We start from the raw sequence: 11,887 nt of genomic DNA, 5'->3' as shown, positions 1-11,887 counted from the left end.
TGAGGTTGGCCCGGGATTGGGCAGTGTTTTGTTCTGTTGTGCATAGTGTCTCTATGAGTTGGTACTGACTTGATGGCACCTAACAACATCAACAGCTGGACACCATCTAGTTCTGGTCTCATGACAGAGGAAGCGATATGTTATAGAGGCAACCAGACATATATTCAATTTCCTCCTCTGATTCCTAACTTTCTTCCTTCTTGTAAATGAAGACCAATTGCTGTGGTTTTGATGACTGGTTGCTGGCATTTTTTTATTGTTTAAAAATTGTATTGTGGAGAAATAGGTATAACAAAGTTTGCCTTCTTAACTTTTAATGATAAATGGTAGCTAGAATTAGATGAATCAAAGATAAATAGGACAAAATATAACTTAGTCAACATTTCTAAAATATAGATTCTAATTCTATGAGTAGCATCCAAACAGCAGGAAATGTTTGTTGGGAGTGCTTTAGCCAAATTTTAAGGCAAGAACTTGGCAGATAAATGGCAATAAGAGATTTTAAAAGTTGACAAATGCAGATTATCATTTTATTATAACAATATATAAAGCAAATAACTTTAAATGTTTATAACCGTACTATATGACTGATGGTGTTATTCAGCTCACTCAAGTTTGAGGGAATAGTTTAAAGAATTCTTGAAATTCAGTGACCTTCATATAAAGATAAAGGTTTGAAATGCATATACATGTTTATGTTAAGAGCACATAAATTTTCACTTTCTTAACATTATTTATAATTTCACCATTTTCATATATCCTCAGTGAGTTGACCAAACTCAAGACCTTTTTTATTAGAAGAGCTGGCCCGGTTATATTATTATTGGCAGCATGCTTGAAGGGAAGCTGTTTTTAATAATGACTAACTGATAAGTAACCAACAGGGTTTTGACCTGCTTCCTTTGTCTTTTATAGCAAAAAGTACTTTCTTGCCTGGGCACCCTACCCCTCCCTCACAGTTGACACCATCCTCCTTGAAACAACCCTTTGACAGGCTCTCTAGACAGCCATTTCCATTTTAATAGTCGAATGAGGATTGTATACTTCAATATGAAAGTCCTCGGCTTTGAAATCATCAATTGTCTAAACTTTTCAAAGAATGTTGAGCTTGGGGAAAGGTCTTGGCTCTAGCTGGAACTGAACTTTCAAGGGCTCAGTGTGACTCATGTAAATATGTGCCTCTCTCTGAAAATATGTACAAAATCCCCTGGCTTCAGGCCTGTGATGTGTGCAATCATGTAGGTGAGTAGGGCATAGCTGGCAATGTTGAAAGGCACCCCCAGGCCCATGTCTCCTGACCTCTGGTACAGCTGACAGGATAGCTCACTGTTTACCACATAGAACTGGCAAAAAGCATGGCAGGGAAGCAGTGCTGAGGGTGTTTTGGGTTCCAAGCACACGTGATGATTCTTCTGTCATCAGGGTTGGTTTTGATTGTGTCAATAACCTTTTGCAGCTGGTCCACTCCTTCACCTGAATAATTTGAATGCATCTCTTTATATTTTGCCCCAAAATACCTCCACTGAAAGCCATAAACTGGGTCTAAATCTCCTTCTCTGATGGTGAATCCCAGGCTATCCAAAAATTCTCTAGATCCATTGGCATCCCAGAGCTTCACTCCCTTGGAAGACTGTTCTTTAGCATTGGTGGGGCCCTTGGTAATCTACAGCAACTCTTCCAAAACACCTTTCCAGAACACAGTCTTTGTTGTCAGCAGAGGAAACTCATCTCTCAGGTTGTAGCACGCTAAATACGGACAGGGTGCTGGTGCCTGCCGGTGTGGTCTGCCTTCCTGATGCCACAGTGGAGGATGTGCTCCATCTGGCCCAGGTACTGCAGCTCTCCGTGGGGGCACGGGCTCCTGTGCGGCCAGAGGTGGCTGCAGAAATGGTTCTGAGCTGGCCGCAGGCATGGCGCAGGGGGTGGGGGGTGGGGATGCAGGGGAGCGCGAGTGGGAAGGACCTGGTTGTGGCTTTTGAAATCCTAGTTACTATGCAATGAGCTAGGAGTTAGAATAGAAGTACTGAGGTGATTGATTGGGATGTTTCTTAAAACCATGATGTTAAATCTCCACATCAAGAAAAAACCAACCTCATGATGTATTTCGTTATATATAAGTAGCCTCCACAGCTGCTCCTATCCTTTTTTGGTATCATATGTGTGTTGTTGTTGTTATGTGCCATGGAGTCGGTTCCAACTCATAGCAACCCTGTACAGGGTTTCCGAAGCTATAAATCTTTATGGGAGCAGAAAACCTCATCTTTCACCCACGGAACAGCTGATAGTTTCGAACTGCTGACCTTGTGGTTCGCAGCCCGATTCGTAACCACTGCACTACCAGAGCTCCATAGCATATATATAAGAATATATGATTATTCAACAGTTTTCAGGTAACCAGGTAGTGATATCAATAACATTAAATAGTTGTCCAACCATTACCCTTAATTGATGCCAAATTTCCCATCACCATAAAGAGACTCCTAAACAGTGACTCTCTTTCTCTCTCTCCCTCTTACATCTGGTAACCACTAGTAAACTTTCTGTGTATATATTTGATTAGTCTTGTAATTCCATACAAGTGAGATCATATACTATGAGTCATGTTTTGATTGAATTATTTCACTCAACATAAAGTTTTCAGGGTTCATCCATGTTGTAGTATGTATTAGGACTTCCTTTTTATTTTTGGCTGAGTAGTATTCCATTGTGTGTAAGTACCACATTTTACTTATCCATTCATCCATTGATGGATATTTAGATTGGTCTACCTTTTGCTTATTGTGAATATTCTTGTAATGAGCATCCTATTCATTATTTTAAATTTAATTCAGCCAAAATTAAAAAAAAATATGGAGATTTTGTGTTATTTTTAGATACTTTATGTTATTTTATGTTCTGTATTATTTCTGATGAAAAACTGGAAGGTATGAGAATATCTACCCTTATGGCAGTATTGGGTGGGTCTCTGTTTGATTATTATTAAAGTTTTTATTGTGAATTGAGTAGTAGTTTACATGGGAGAACATCAGTTTTACACTCATCATTTCATTGCAATGATTATAATCCCCTCTGTGTGCATATCATCATTCAACAGTATTTGCTTCTGTTCCCTCTGGTTTTTGTTTGTTTTTTGGGGAATGTACACAAAACCACCCAGGAATATATAATCATTTAAACAACCAAAGGCACATTTTGCAAGCCTGCCTCCTGGCCAGCTGGGTCTCTTTGGATGGGGCATCCTCTTTAGCAAGTTGCAACCACCAAAGTCCTTATTGAATTGCAGGGTCTGTGTCACTCTTATTGCCCTGTCCCTGTAGGGGACTAGAAGCTTTGAGCACTGACAATCTGATCTGTTCATGAATCATCATGAGCAGGCCAAATAAATGATGAGGCTGCAGAACATTTCCCATTTGTCTTCTTTAGAGATTACCATACTGTGATGGGGGAAACAAGGAATCCTATGACTTAAACTCAAGTCAGACCATTTCCTATAGTGATTAAGGAGGAAGAAAGTTGTGGGTATGCATGGGGGTTACAGGGTGAAAACAGGCTTCATGAAATATAAAATTCCAAGGAAGGAATGATGAAGTGCTGAAAACTAGGGAATAAATACCTATAAATATTTGATAGGAAGTTCTAAAGAAGAAGTGGGACAAGAGAAAGGACAATAAATTAAGATAAAAAAGATAAAGATCCTCTTGAAATGTATGCAAATCAAGCCAACCATATTTGTGGCCATTACAGTGTGAGAATGGGAAGTCAGCAATAAAAGAGATCTGAGAGGGTTGTGCATTTAATTAAATATTTCCTTGAGTATTTATGAGAAAGCTAAGACACTTTTCTCTAATTTTAAGCTATAGCTCCTCCAAGTATTCATTCTTCTTGCTTTTTCGAGTCATAATAAAAAGTTAGAGGGCAAGGATAAGAGAGGTGCTAGCAGAGCTGCCAACCTTTTGTGATCTTCAGATCACAGTCAGCCTTGAGTGTCAAGATAGCAATAGTTCTCTGGAGGTACCTCTTCCTGCAGGACCACGCACGTCTGCAGCTGGTAAAAGATAAGTGATTAACTACTACTGTGAATCTTGTCCCCATGTCCCAAAGAAAGTGAAGCTTCCTCCAAAGTCAGGGAACTTTCCTTAGAACTCAAACTGGATGCAAGCAAGGAGGGAGCATCATCCTGTAGAACACGTGGGCTTTTAGGACTCCAATATTGCTCCAGTAAGAGTGGGATGAGTTGCTGTCTACATTTAATCACTTAGGTACTGAAGAAATCATTTAGAGAGGAGCATGTACCAATTACAACCACTTAAAGGAGAAACTGTTCATATGACCTTATTAAATGCCGAAAGAATGCAGATGAATTTAAAGTTATGGTTAGAAATATAACTATAACTTCTATTATGTTAGCTCTCTGGAAAAAAAAAAAAAAAGAGAGAGAGAGAGAAAGTTAAAATTTAATTTGAGATGAAAATATCTCTCAGTTCCCTGAAATCATAACCCATTAACTAAAATTATTTTGAATCCTGATAGCCTGAAACTTGGTTGAGAGAAAGACAGGCATTTCCTTAACTCATTTATGTCTTCATTCACTTCTATGAATTTTGTCCTTCTCAGAATCACACCACTTTCTCCCTTCCCTTATGCAATTCAGCAATTCATGCAGAATTTACCTTTGAAATATATCTCAGTGTGTTCACTTCCCCTCTAGACCGACATAGTTAGCTCATCCCTCTGCTCTTTAATCTGTTCTTCTCATCACAGCTGTTGTCCTCTTTGCAAAATGAAAATCTGTCAACTTGGAATCCCTCAAGAACTTCAATGGCTCTTTGGATATAAATAAAATTAAATGAAAACTTCTTAACAGGTCCTGCAAACTTGTCACTCAAAGTGTATATGACCTGGAGAGCTTGTTAGAAAGACAGAATTAGTGTTTGAAGTTTTATAAGCTATCCAGGTAATGCATAGGTACATTAGTGTTTGAGAGGCACTGACTTACGAGACTTTGTGTTCTTTGTCTACTGCCTACCTATCAAACAAATCTGCCTAACATTTGCTGGGCCCTGGGCAATAACACAAGGTGTACATGCCAAAATATTAAATAATAGCAATTTAAGGTAGTTGTTAAAATATGCTTTATCCTTCTATTGACAAATACCTTCATAATAAACTAGAAATGCAATGTTCTTATAAAAGCCCTGGACTCCTTGGAGTGTTACAACATCACATATAAAGGAAGTCTTGAACATAAATGACATGTCCAATGCGCACCAACACCTGTCCCTGGTGGGAAAGGAGAATGGGCTCAGGAAAGAGGTCAATTAAAGAAGTGGTTATGTATTTTGAAGAAGTAATTCTATGTATCTGAAGAATGGCCTAGAAAGGGTGGGGAGCATGAACAGTAGGAGGGCACCATCTCTTTAGCCTCATGAGTCCCTTGGTCCAAGTGGCTGGACTAAAGCCAAAGCAAGTCCTTCTAAACATTGCATTTCTTGCATATCGTAGGTTAACACATGAGTCTTGGGATGGTGCAAATTGTTATCATACTTGGCTTGAAAGGTTGATGGCTCAAGTCTACCCAGAGGTTCTTTGGAGCAAAGACCTGGTGATCTACTTCCAAAAAAATTATCCATTGAAAACACTATGGAGGCCAGTTCTACTCTGACATACATAGGGTTGCCATGAGTTGAAATCACCTTGATGACAATTTTTTAATGGTTCATACTATTTTTAACTTTTTATTGTGAATATTTACAGAGAATAAAATCAGTTCTACATGAATCAAATCATACACACTTCGTCTCATTGGTTACAATCCATCACTGTAACATCACTTACCTTAATTCCTTCTTGTGCTCTTTGTTTTCTTTCATTCCTCCTTCTTTTCCAGCCCTTCTGAACATTGCTGTTGGGTAAATGCTGCCCTTTTGATCTCAAATGGTTGACCAATCTATGGTATATATATCTCATAGTTTGACTGGTTGTTCCTCCTATAGAACTTATCCATTATCTGTGTGAAAATTGAATTATGGAGGTGAGTTCAGTTCCAGACCTGAAAGGTGACCAAGGCTTGAGTTTCCATCAGTCTCTATCTAACTAGCAAGCCTGGTCTGTTTTTTCATAACTTTGAGTTTCTGTTACATATTTTCTCCTCCTCTGTCTTAGACTTTGTAATGTGGTCCCTTTCAGAATAGTTGGTAGTAGTAGCCTGGCACTATCTAGTTCCCATGGTCATTAGTTCACTGGAGTAATTGAATTCAATTTTCATCACCCTTCTTTTCTTTTGAACAGGGAAAGACCAATAGTTGCACCATAGATGGCTGTTCACCAGCTTTTAAGATCCCAGTTGCTATTCACCAATGTAGGATGTAGAACATTGTTTTTGTGTACTATGTTCTGCCAGTTGACCATTCATCCCCTAAGACTTCTGGTGATGAGCTCCTGGGCCTGACTAGTCATTCCCTCAAGGTATTTGGGTATGTCAAAAAGTCTTCATAACTTTGCCCTGTGCGTGCTCCACCACAGTCATGAATATATTTGCAGCAATATTAAATACCGTGTGCAAATATCCTGTCAAATCTCTCTATGTATTTTTGAATATAGTAGCCACTCTCCCTCTAACACCCATTCAACCTGCATGCCTATTCATGTATCTATCTGTAGAACATTGCCATTGCAGGATTGTCTATATAACAGTATTTACCTCTGTTACTTTGCATTCCTCCCTGTGTCTTCCCCTGCCTCCACCATTTTTTTTTTTTTTGCAAGCCTCCCTCTTATTATATGAGGGTGAGTCAACAATTATCCACTTCCCAGTTATATGACTCCAGCTGATAACAACATGCAGATGAAATGACTATGTCGAATAGATGAGTCACAGTGGGTTATGTGGCAAATCATTTGCAAATCAGCCATGGTTCGGCCTATGAAATAGTCCATGACAGACTTGGGTTCCGAAAAGTTTGTGTGAGATGGGTATTGGAACAACTCATGGACGAGCATAAACAGAAGCATTTGGACATCTGCAAACAAAATTTGCACACATACTCAAAGGAAGGTAAAAATATCTTTTAAAAAAAATCATTAGTGGTGACAAGACATGGATTCATCACTATGAGTCTGGGAGTAAATGGCAGAGTATGGAATGGAAACATCTTCAATTGCCAACCAAGAAAAAGTTTAAAAGTCAACTATCAGCTGGAGAATTTATGCTTACAGTTTTCTGGGATTCTCAAGGGCCAGTATATAAACACTGTCAGGAAAAAGTGTTCAACAATCAACAGTGCTTGTTGCAGTGAGATGCTCCTTGAAGAGCTGAAGCCTAAACTTCGGATTAAATGCAGAGGACTGCTATCCAAGGGCATTGTGATCTTGCATGACAATGCATGTCCACACACTTCTACCCACACTGTAGACACTCTGCAAAACCTTCATTTTGAGGAGTTAAAGCATCCTCCCTATAGTCCTAATCTTGCTCCGTTGGATTTTTACCTGTTTGGTCATCTGAAAGCAGTCCCTTCGAGGATGAAGACTCACCTCTGATGAAGGCAACGGTGCATTCATGGTTTGCAGCTCAGCTTAAAACATTTAAATTGGAAATAGATTTTTGTTTTTCCAGCAAGGAGATTATGCTGAAAATATGATGCATTTGTCTTTTCTACAAATTGAATAAAATAAATTCTGCAGCCAGAGTGTGGATAATTTTTTACTTATCCTCATATATTACCTTCCCCTTTACCCAAGTTAACAAGTTTCTACCCCTCTCCTCCCTTCCTGGTAACTATAAAATAATATTTCTTCTAGTATGCAAACCTTTTCTGAACTTTTCAAAAAGTTTTAAATTTTGAATTGAGTGATGGTTTATAGAGCAGGTAATCAGTTTTCCATTAAACACATTTCACATTTCATTTCATCTCAATGACTGAAATCCTCTCAATGTTTGAGGGTGAGTCAAAAATTATCCACACTCCGTTTATATTAAAATGCCAGCCCACATCCAAGGCTGATGACAACATTTAGCATACTGTGAAATGATAATGTTGAATGGACGAGTGACAGTAGATTATGTGACAAGTCATTTGCAAATCAACCATGACTCTGCCTATGAAATAATCCATGACAAACTTCGGTTTCAAAAACTTTGTGTAAGATGGATATTGAAACAACTCATGGAAAAGCATAATTAGAAGCATTTGGACAGACACTTGAAGGAAGGTAAAAGTTTCTTTAAAAAGTTGTTACTGGTGACGAGACATGGATTCACCACTATGAACTTGAGAGTAAATGGCAGAGTATGGAATGGAAACATCCTCAGTCACTGATCAAGAAAAAGTTCAAAAGTCAACCATCATTCACAAAATCGATACATACAATTTTCTGGGATTCTCAAGGGCCAGTATTAGAACACTATCAAGAAAAAGGTTTCGCAATCAACAGTACTTGTTACATGAAGTGCTCACTGAAGTCTAAATTTCAGGCTAAATGCAGGGAACTGCTATAAAAGGGCTTTGTGAGCTTGCATGACAATGCATGTCCACACACTTCTACCCACACTGTAGACACTCTGCAAAACCTTCATTTTGAGGTGTTAAACCATCCTCCCTCTAGTCCTGATCATCTGGTTCCATTGACCTTTCACAAGTTTAGTTCCCTAAAAGCAGCCCTTTGAGGCCGAAGATTCGCCTCTGACGAAGAACTGAAGACAGCAGTGCATTTGTGGCTCCCTGCTTAGCCTAACATTTTTTTAACATCAGGGAATATGAAAGCTTGTTGACAGATGAACAAAATGTATTGAAAAGCATGGAGATTATGCTGAAAAGTGATGTATGTATCTTTTTAAAAAGTTAATTAAAATAAATTCTACAACCAGAATATCGAAAATTTTTGACTCACCCTTGTAACATCACTAATTCCACTTTTCCCCAGTGTTTTTTGTTTCAATTCCTCCTCTGTCTTAACCCTTCTGAATTATGTCCTTCAGTATATATTGTCCTTTAGATCATGGACAGTTGATGATTATATGGTGTTCATAATTCACTAATGGTGTTGTCCCCCCTGTATACCTATCTATTGCTTGGCTGAAGATTGAGCCATGTGTATGAGTTCAATTCCAGACCTGAAGAGTGATCAAGGGTCGTAACCTTGGGTTCCACCATTCTGTATCCAACCAGTAGCATGGTCTTTTTTTATGACTGTGAGTATTGTTCCACCTTTACTCTCACTCTATCCAGGACATTCTTCTGTGATCCCTTTCAGAGAAGTTAGTATTGGTAAACAGGGACCATCTAGTTCTTCTGGTGTCAGAATTGTGGTGACTGATGTTCCCATGGTCCATTAGTCTACTGGACTTTGTTTCCAAGCAATTTCAATTTACTTTCCTTCTGACTTGGAGAGATCAATAGTTGCACTTCAGACGGCCACTCATGAACTTTTAAGATCACAGCCATTATTCACCAAAGCAGTATGTAGAACATTGTTTTTGTGGACTCTTATGTCAATTGACCACGGTGTTTCTCCAGGACCAGCAAATCATTCCCTTAAGGTGTTTGGTCATAGCTAAGATGTCTTCATAACTTTGCCTACTGCTTGCTTTACCTCATTTATAGATATATGTGCAAATGTCCTCTATCAAAATTTTATAGATTTGTGGATATTCTCTCACTCTCCCTCCCACACTCATTCAGACTGTGTACCTACTCATATAGATCACTGTTATTACAGGATTATGTATGTAACAATATTTATCTTCTGCCTCTAACTCTTACACTCTTCCCTATGTTTTCCCATGCCTTCATCATTCTTCTGTCACCCCCCTTTTAATTGTGTATTGCCTTCCCCTTCACCCAAGTTAACATGTATCTACACGCTATCCAGTGAATTACTCCCCCTACCCTCCCACCACTGGTAATCATCAGAGAATATTTCTTTTATTATGAAAACCTTTTCTTGAATTTTTACAAGAGTGATCTTCTACCTTTCAAAAGTGTTCAAGAGCAAAGATAACAGTTTGAGAATTAAGGAGCACGTGACCCAAGTCATGATATTTCCAGTCACCTTATATGAATGTGAAAGTTGGACAGTAAATAGGGAAGATTGGAGAAGAATTGACACATTTGAATTATGATGTTGGTGGAGAATACAGGAAGTATCACTAACTGACAGAAGAACAAACAAATCTGTCTTGGAAGGAATACAACCAGAATGATCCTTACAAGTAAAAATGGTGAGGCTTTGTCTTTTGGACATGCTGTCAGAAGGATTCAGTTACTGGAAAATGACTTCATACTTGAAAAAGTGGAGGGTCAAGAAAAAAGAAGAACCCCAAGACATAGATTGACACAGTGGCAGCAACATTGAGCTCAAACCTAACAGCAATTGCGAGGATGGCTCAGGAATAAACAGTGTTTCATTTTGTTGTTATGAGTGGCACCTAACAGCATAACAACATTAAATTTTACTGTGTAGCAAACCACTTTAATCTTATTAGCGTAAACTATTAATCATTGTATTTAGTTCATGATTCTGTGGGTTAACATGGTGGTCCTTTTGGATTAGACCAACTTGCCTGATCTTTGCTGGGTTCTATCTTATATTTGTGATCATGGTGGTTCATGTGGCAACTAATAGATCTAGGATGGTCTGACCTTCATGTCTGACGATTTGGTGGCTATTGACTAGAGTGCCTAGATTTCCTACCATGCTGTTCCTCATTTTCCATCAAGCTAGCTAGAGCTCATTTACATGGTGATATCTAGATTTGAAGCATAACTAATGAAGACAAGTCTCAATCTGTACTCTTCAAGCTTTACGTTGTGTCATATTTACTAATGTCCCATTGTCCCAAATATGTTCCATGAACATTCGAGATTAAACCAGGACAGAAATGAACTTCACCTTTTGAGTGATTGATTGGAGGGAATGCAAAATTGTAGCTATATTTTTGCCATCTATTACACCACACTTAAGCCATGACCCCTCAAGAAATTGTCCTTTAGAAAGATTCTCTTTTTCTCCTTGACTTTGACACAAAGTGATACTTAACCAAGTAATAGAACTAACTCTGGTTTCAGCTGTGAAATTGAAAAGTGATGGGAAATGAGTAATCAAAGACCTGCATTCCTGGAAGTGTCCAGGACTGATTCTAGTAGAGAATGGGCACCTAGTAGTTATCCAAGTTAAAAAAAAAAGTCCATGAGGCAAGATAGGACTAGTTAAATTTATTCTAAGTGGGCAGCAGGAAGTGCATGGGGGCATGTGTGGTTCCTATCCTATTCTACAGGAAACTTGTTCCAGACTATATTTCTGGAAAACAGTGCACTTTGCTCTGTTGGATGGAAGCCACTGCAGATCATGTCTTAGGGCTCTGAGGCTATGCATATCTCATATATGACATAATATATTCACGGTAAAGAATATATCCTGTATCTAAAATTCAATTGCTTTTACTTAAATACAGAATCTGTGGATAGTGCAAATGGTTAATAGGCTGCCAACCAAAGGTTGATGGTTTGAACCTACCCAGAAGCACTTTGGAAGAATGGCCTGGTAATAATCTTCCAAAAATCAGTCACTGAGAACTCTATGGAGAATAGTTTTATTCTGACACCCATGGATTTGTATTGGGTTAGAACCAACTCTACAGTTTATTGGTGGGTTTAATCTTAATAAGTATTTTAAGTCCTTTTCACTTTCAGAAAGCAAGGTTTTATCATCTGCATATAGCAGGTTGTTAATGAGTCTTCCTTCAATCCTGATGCCACATTTTTATTCAGTGAACCCAGGTTCTTGGATGATTTGCTCAGCATACAGATTGAATAAGTATGGTGAAAGAATACAACCTTGTCGCACCCCTTTCTTAATTTTAAAGCATTCAGTGTTCCCATGTTCTGTT

General features: G+C 38.5%; 1 pseudogene; it reads right to left on the bottom strand.

The window, feature by feature from the left end:
* Positions 1–999: 999 nt before the first annotated feature.
* Positions 1,000–5,900, bottom strand: LOC102828630 (annotated as a pseudogene).
* Positions 5,901–11,887: the final 5,987 nt, after the last annotated feature.

The sequence above is a fragment of the Chrysochloris asiatica genome, unplaced genomic scaffold, assembly GCF_000296735.1.
Source record: "Chrysochloris asiatica unplaced genomic scaffold, ChrAsi1.0 scaffold00039, whole genome shotgun sequence".
NCBI lineage: Eukaryota > Metazoa > Chordata > Mammalia > Afrosoricida > Chrysochloridae > Chrysochloris > Chrysochloris asiatica.
Note: the sequence above shows the minus strand (reverse complement) of the source record. Positions and strands in the feature narration are given on the sequence as shown.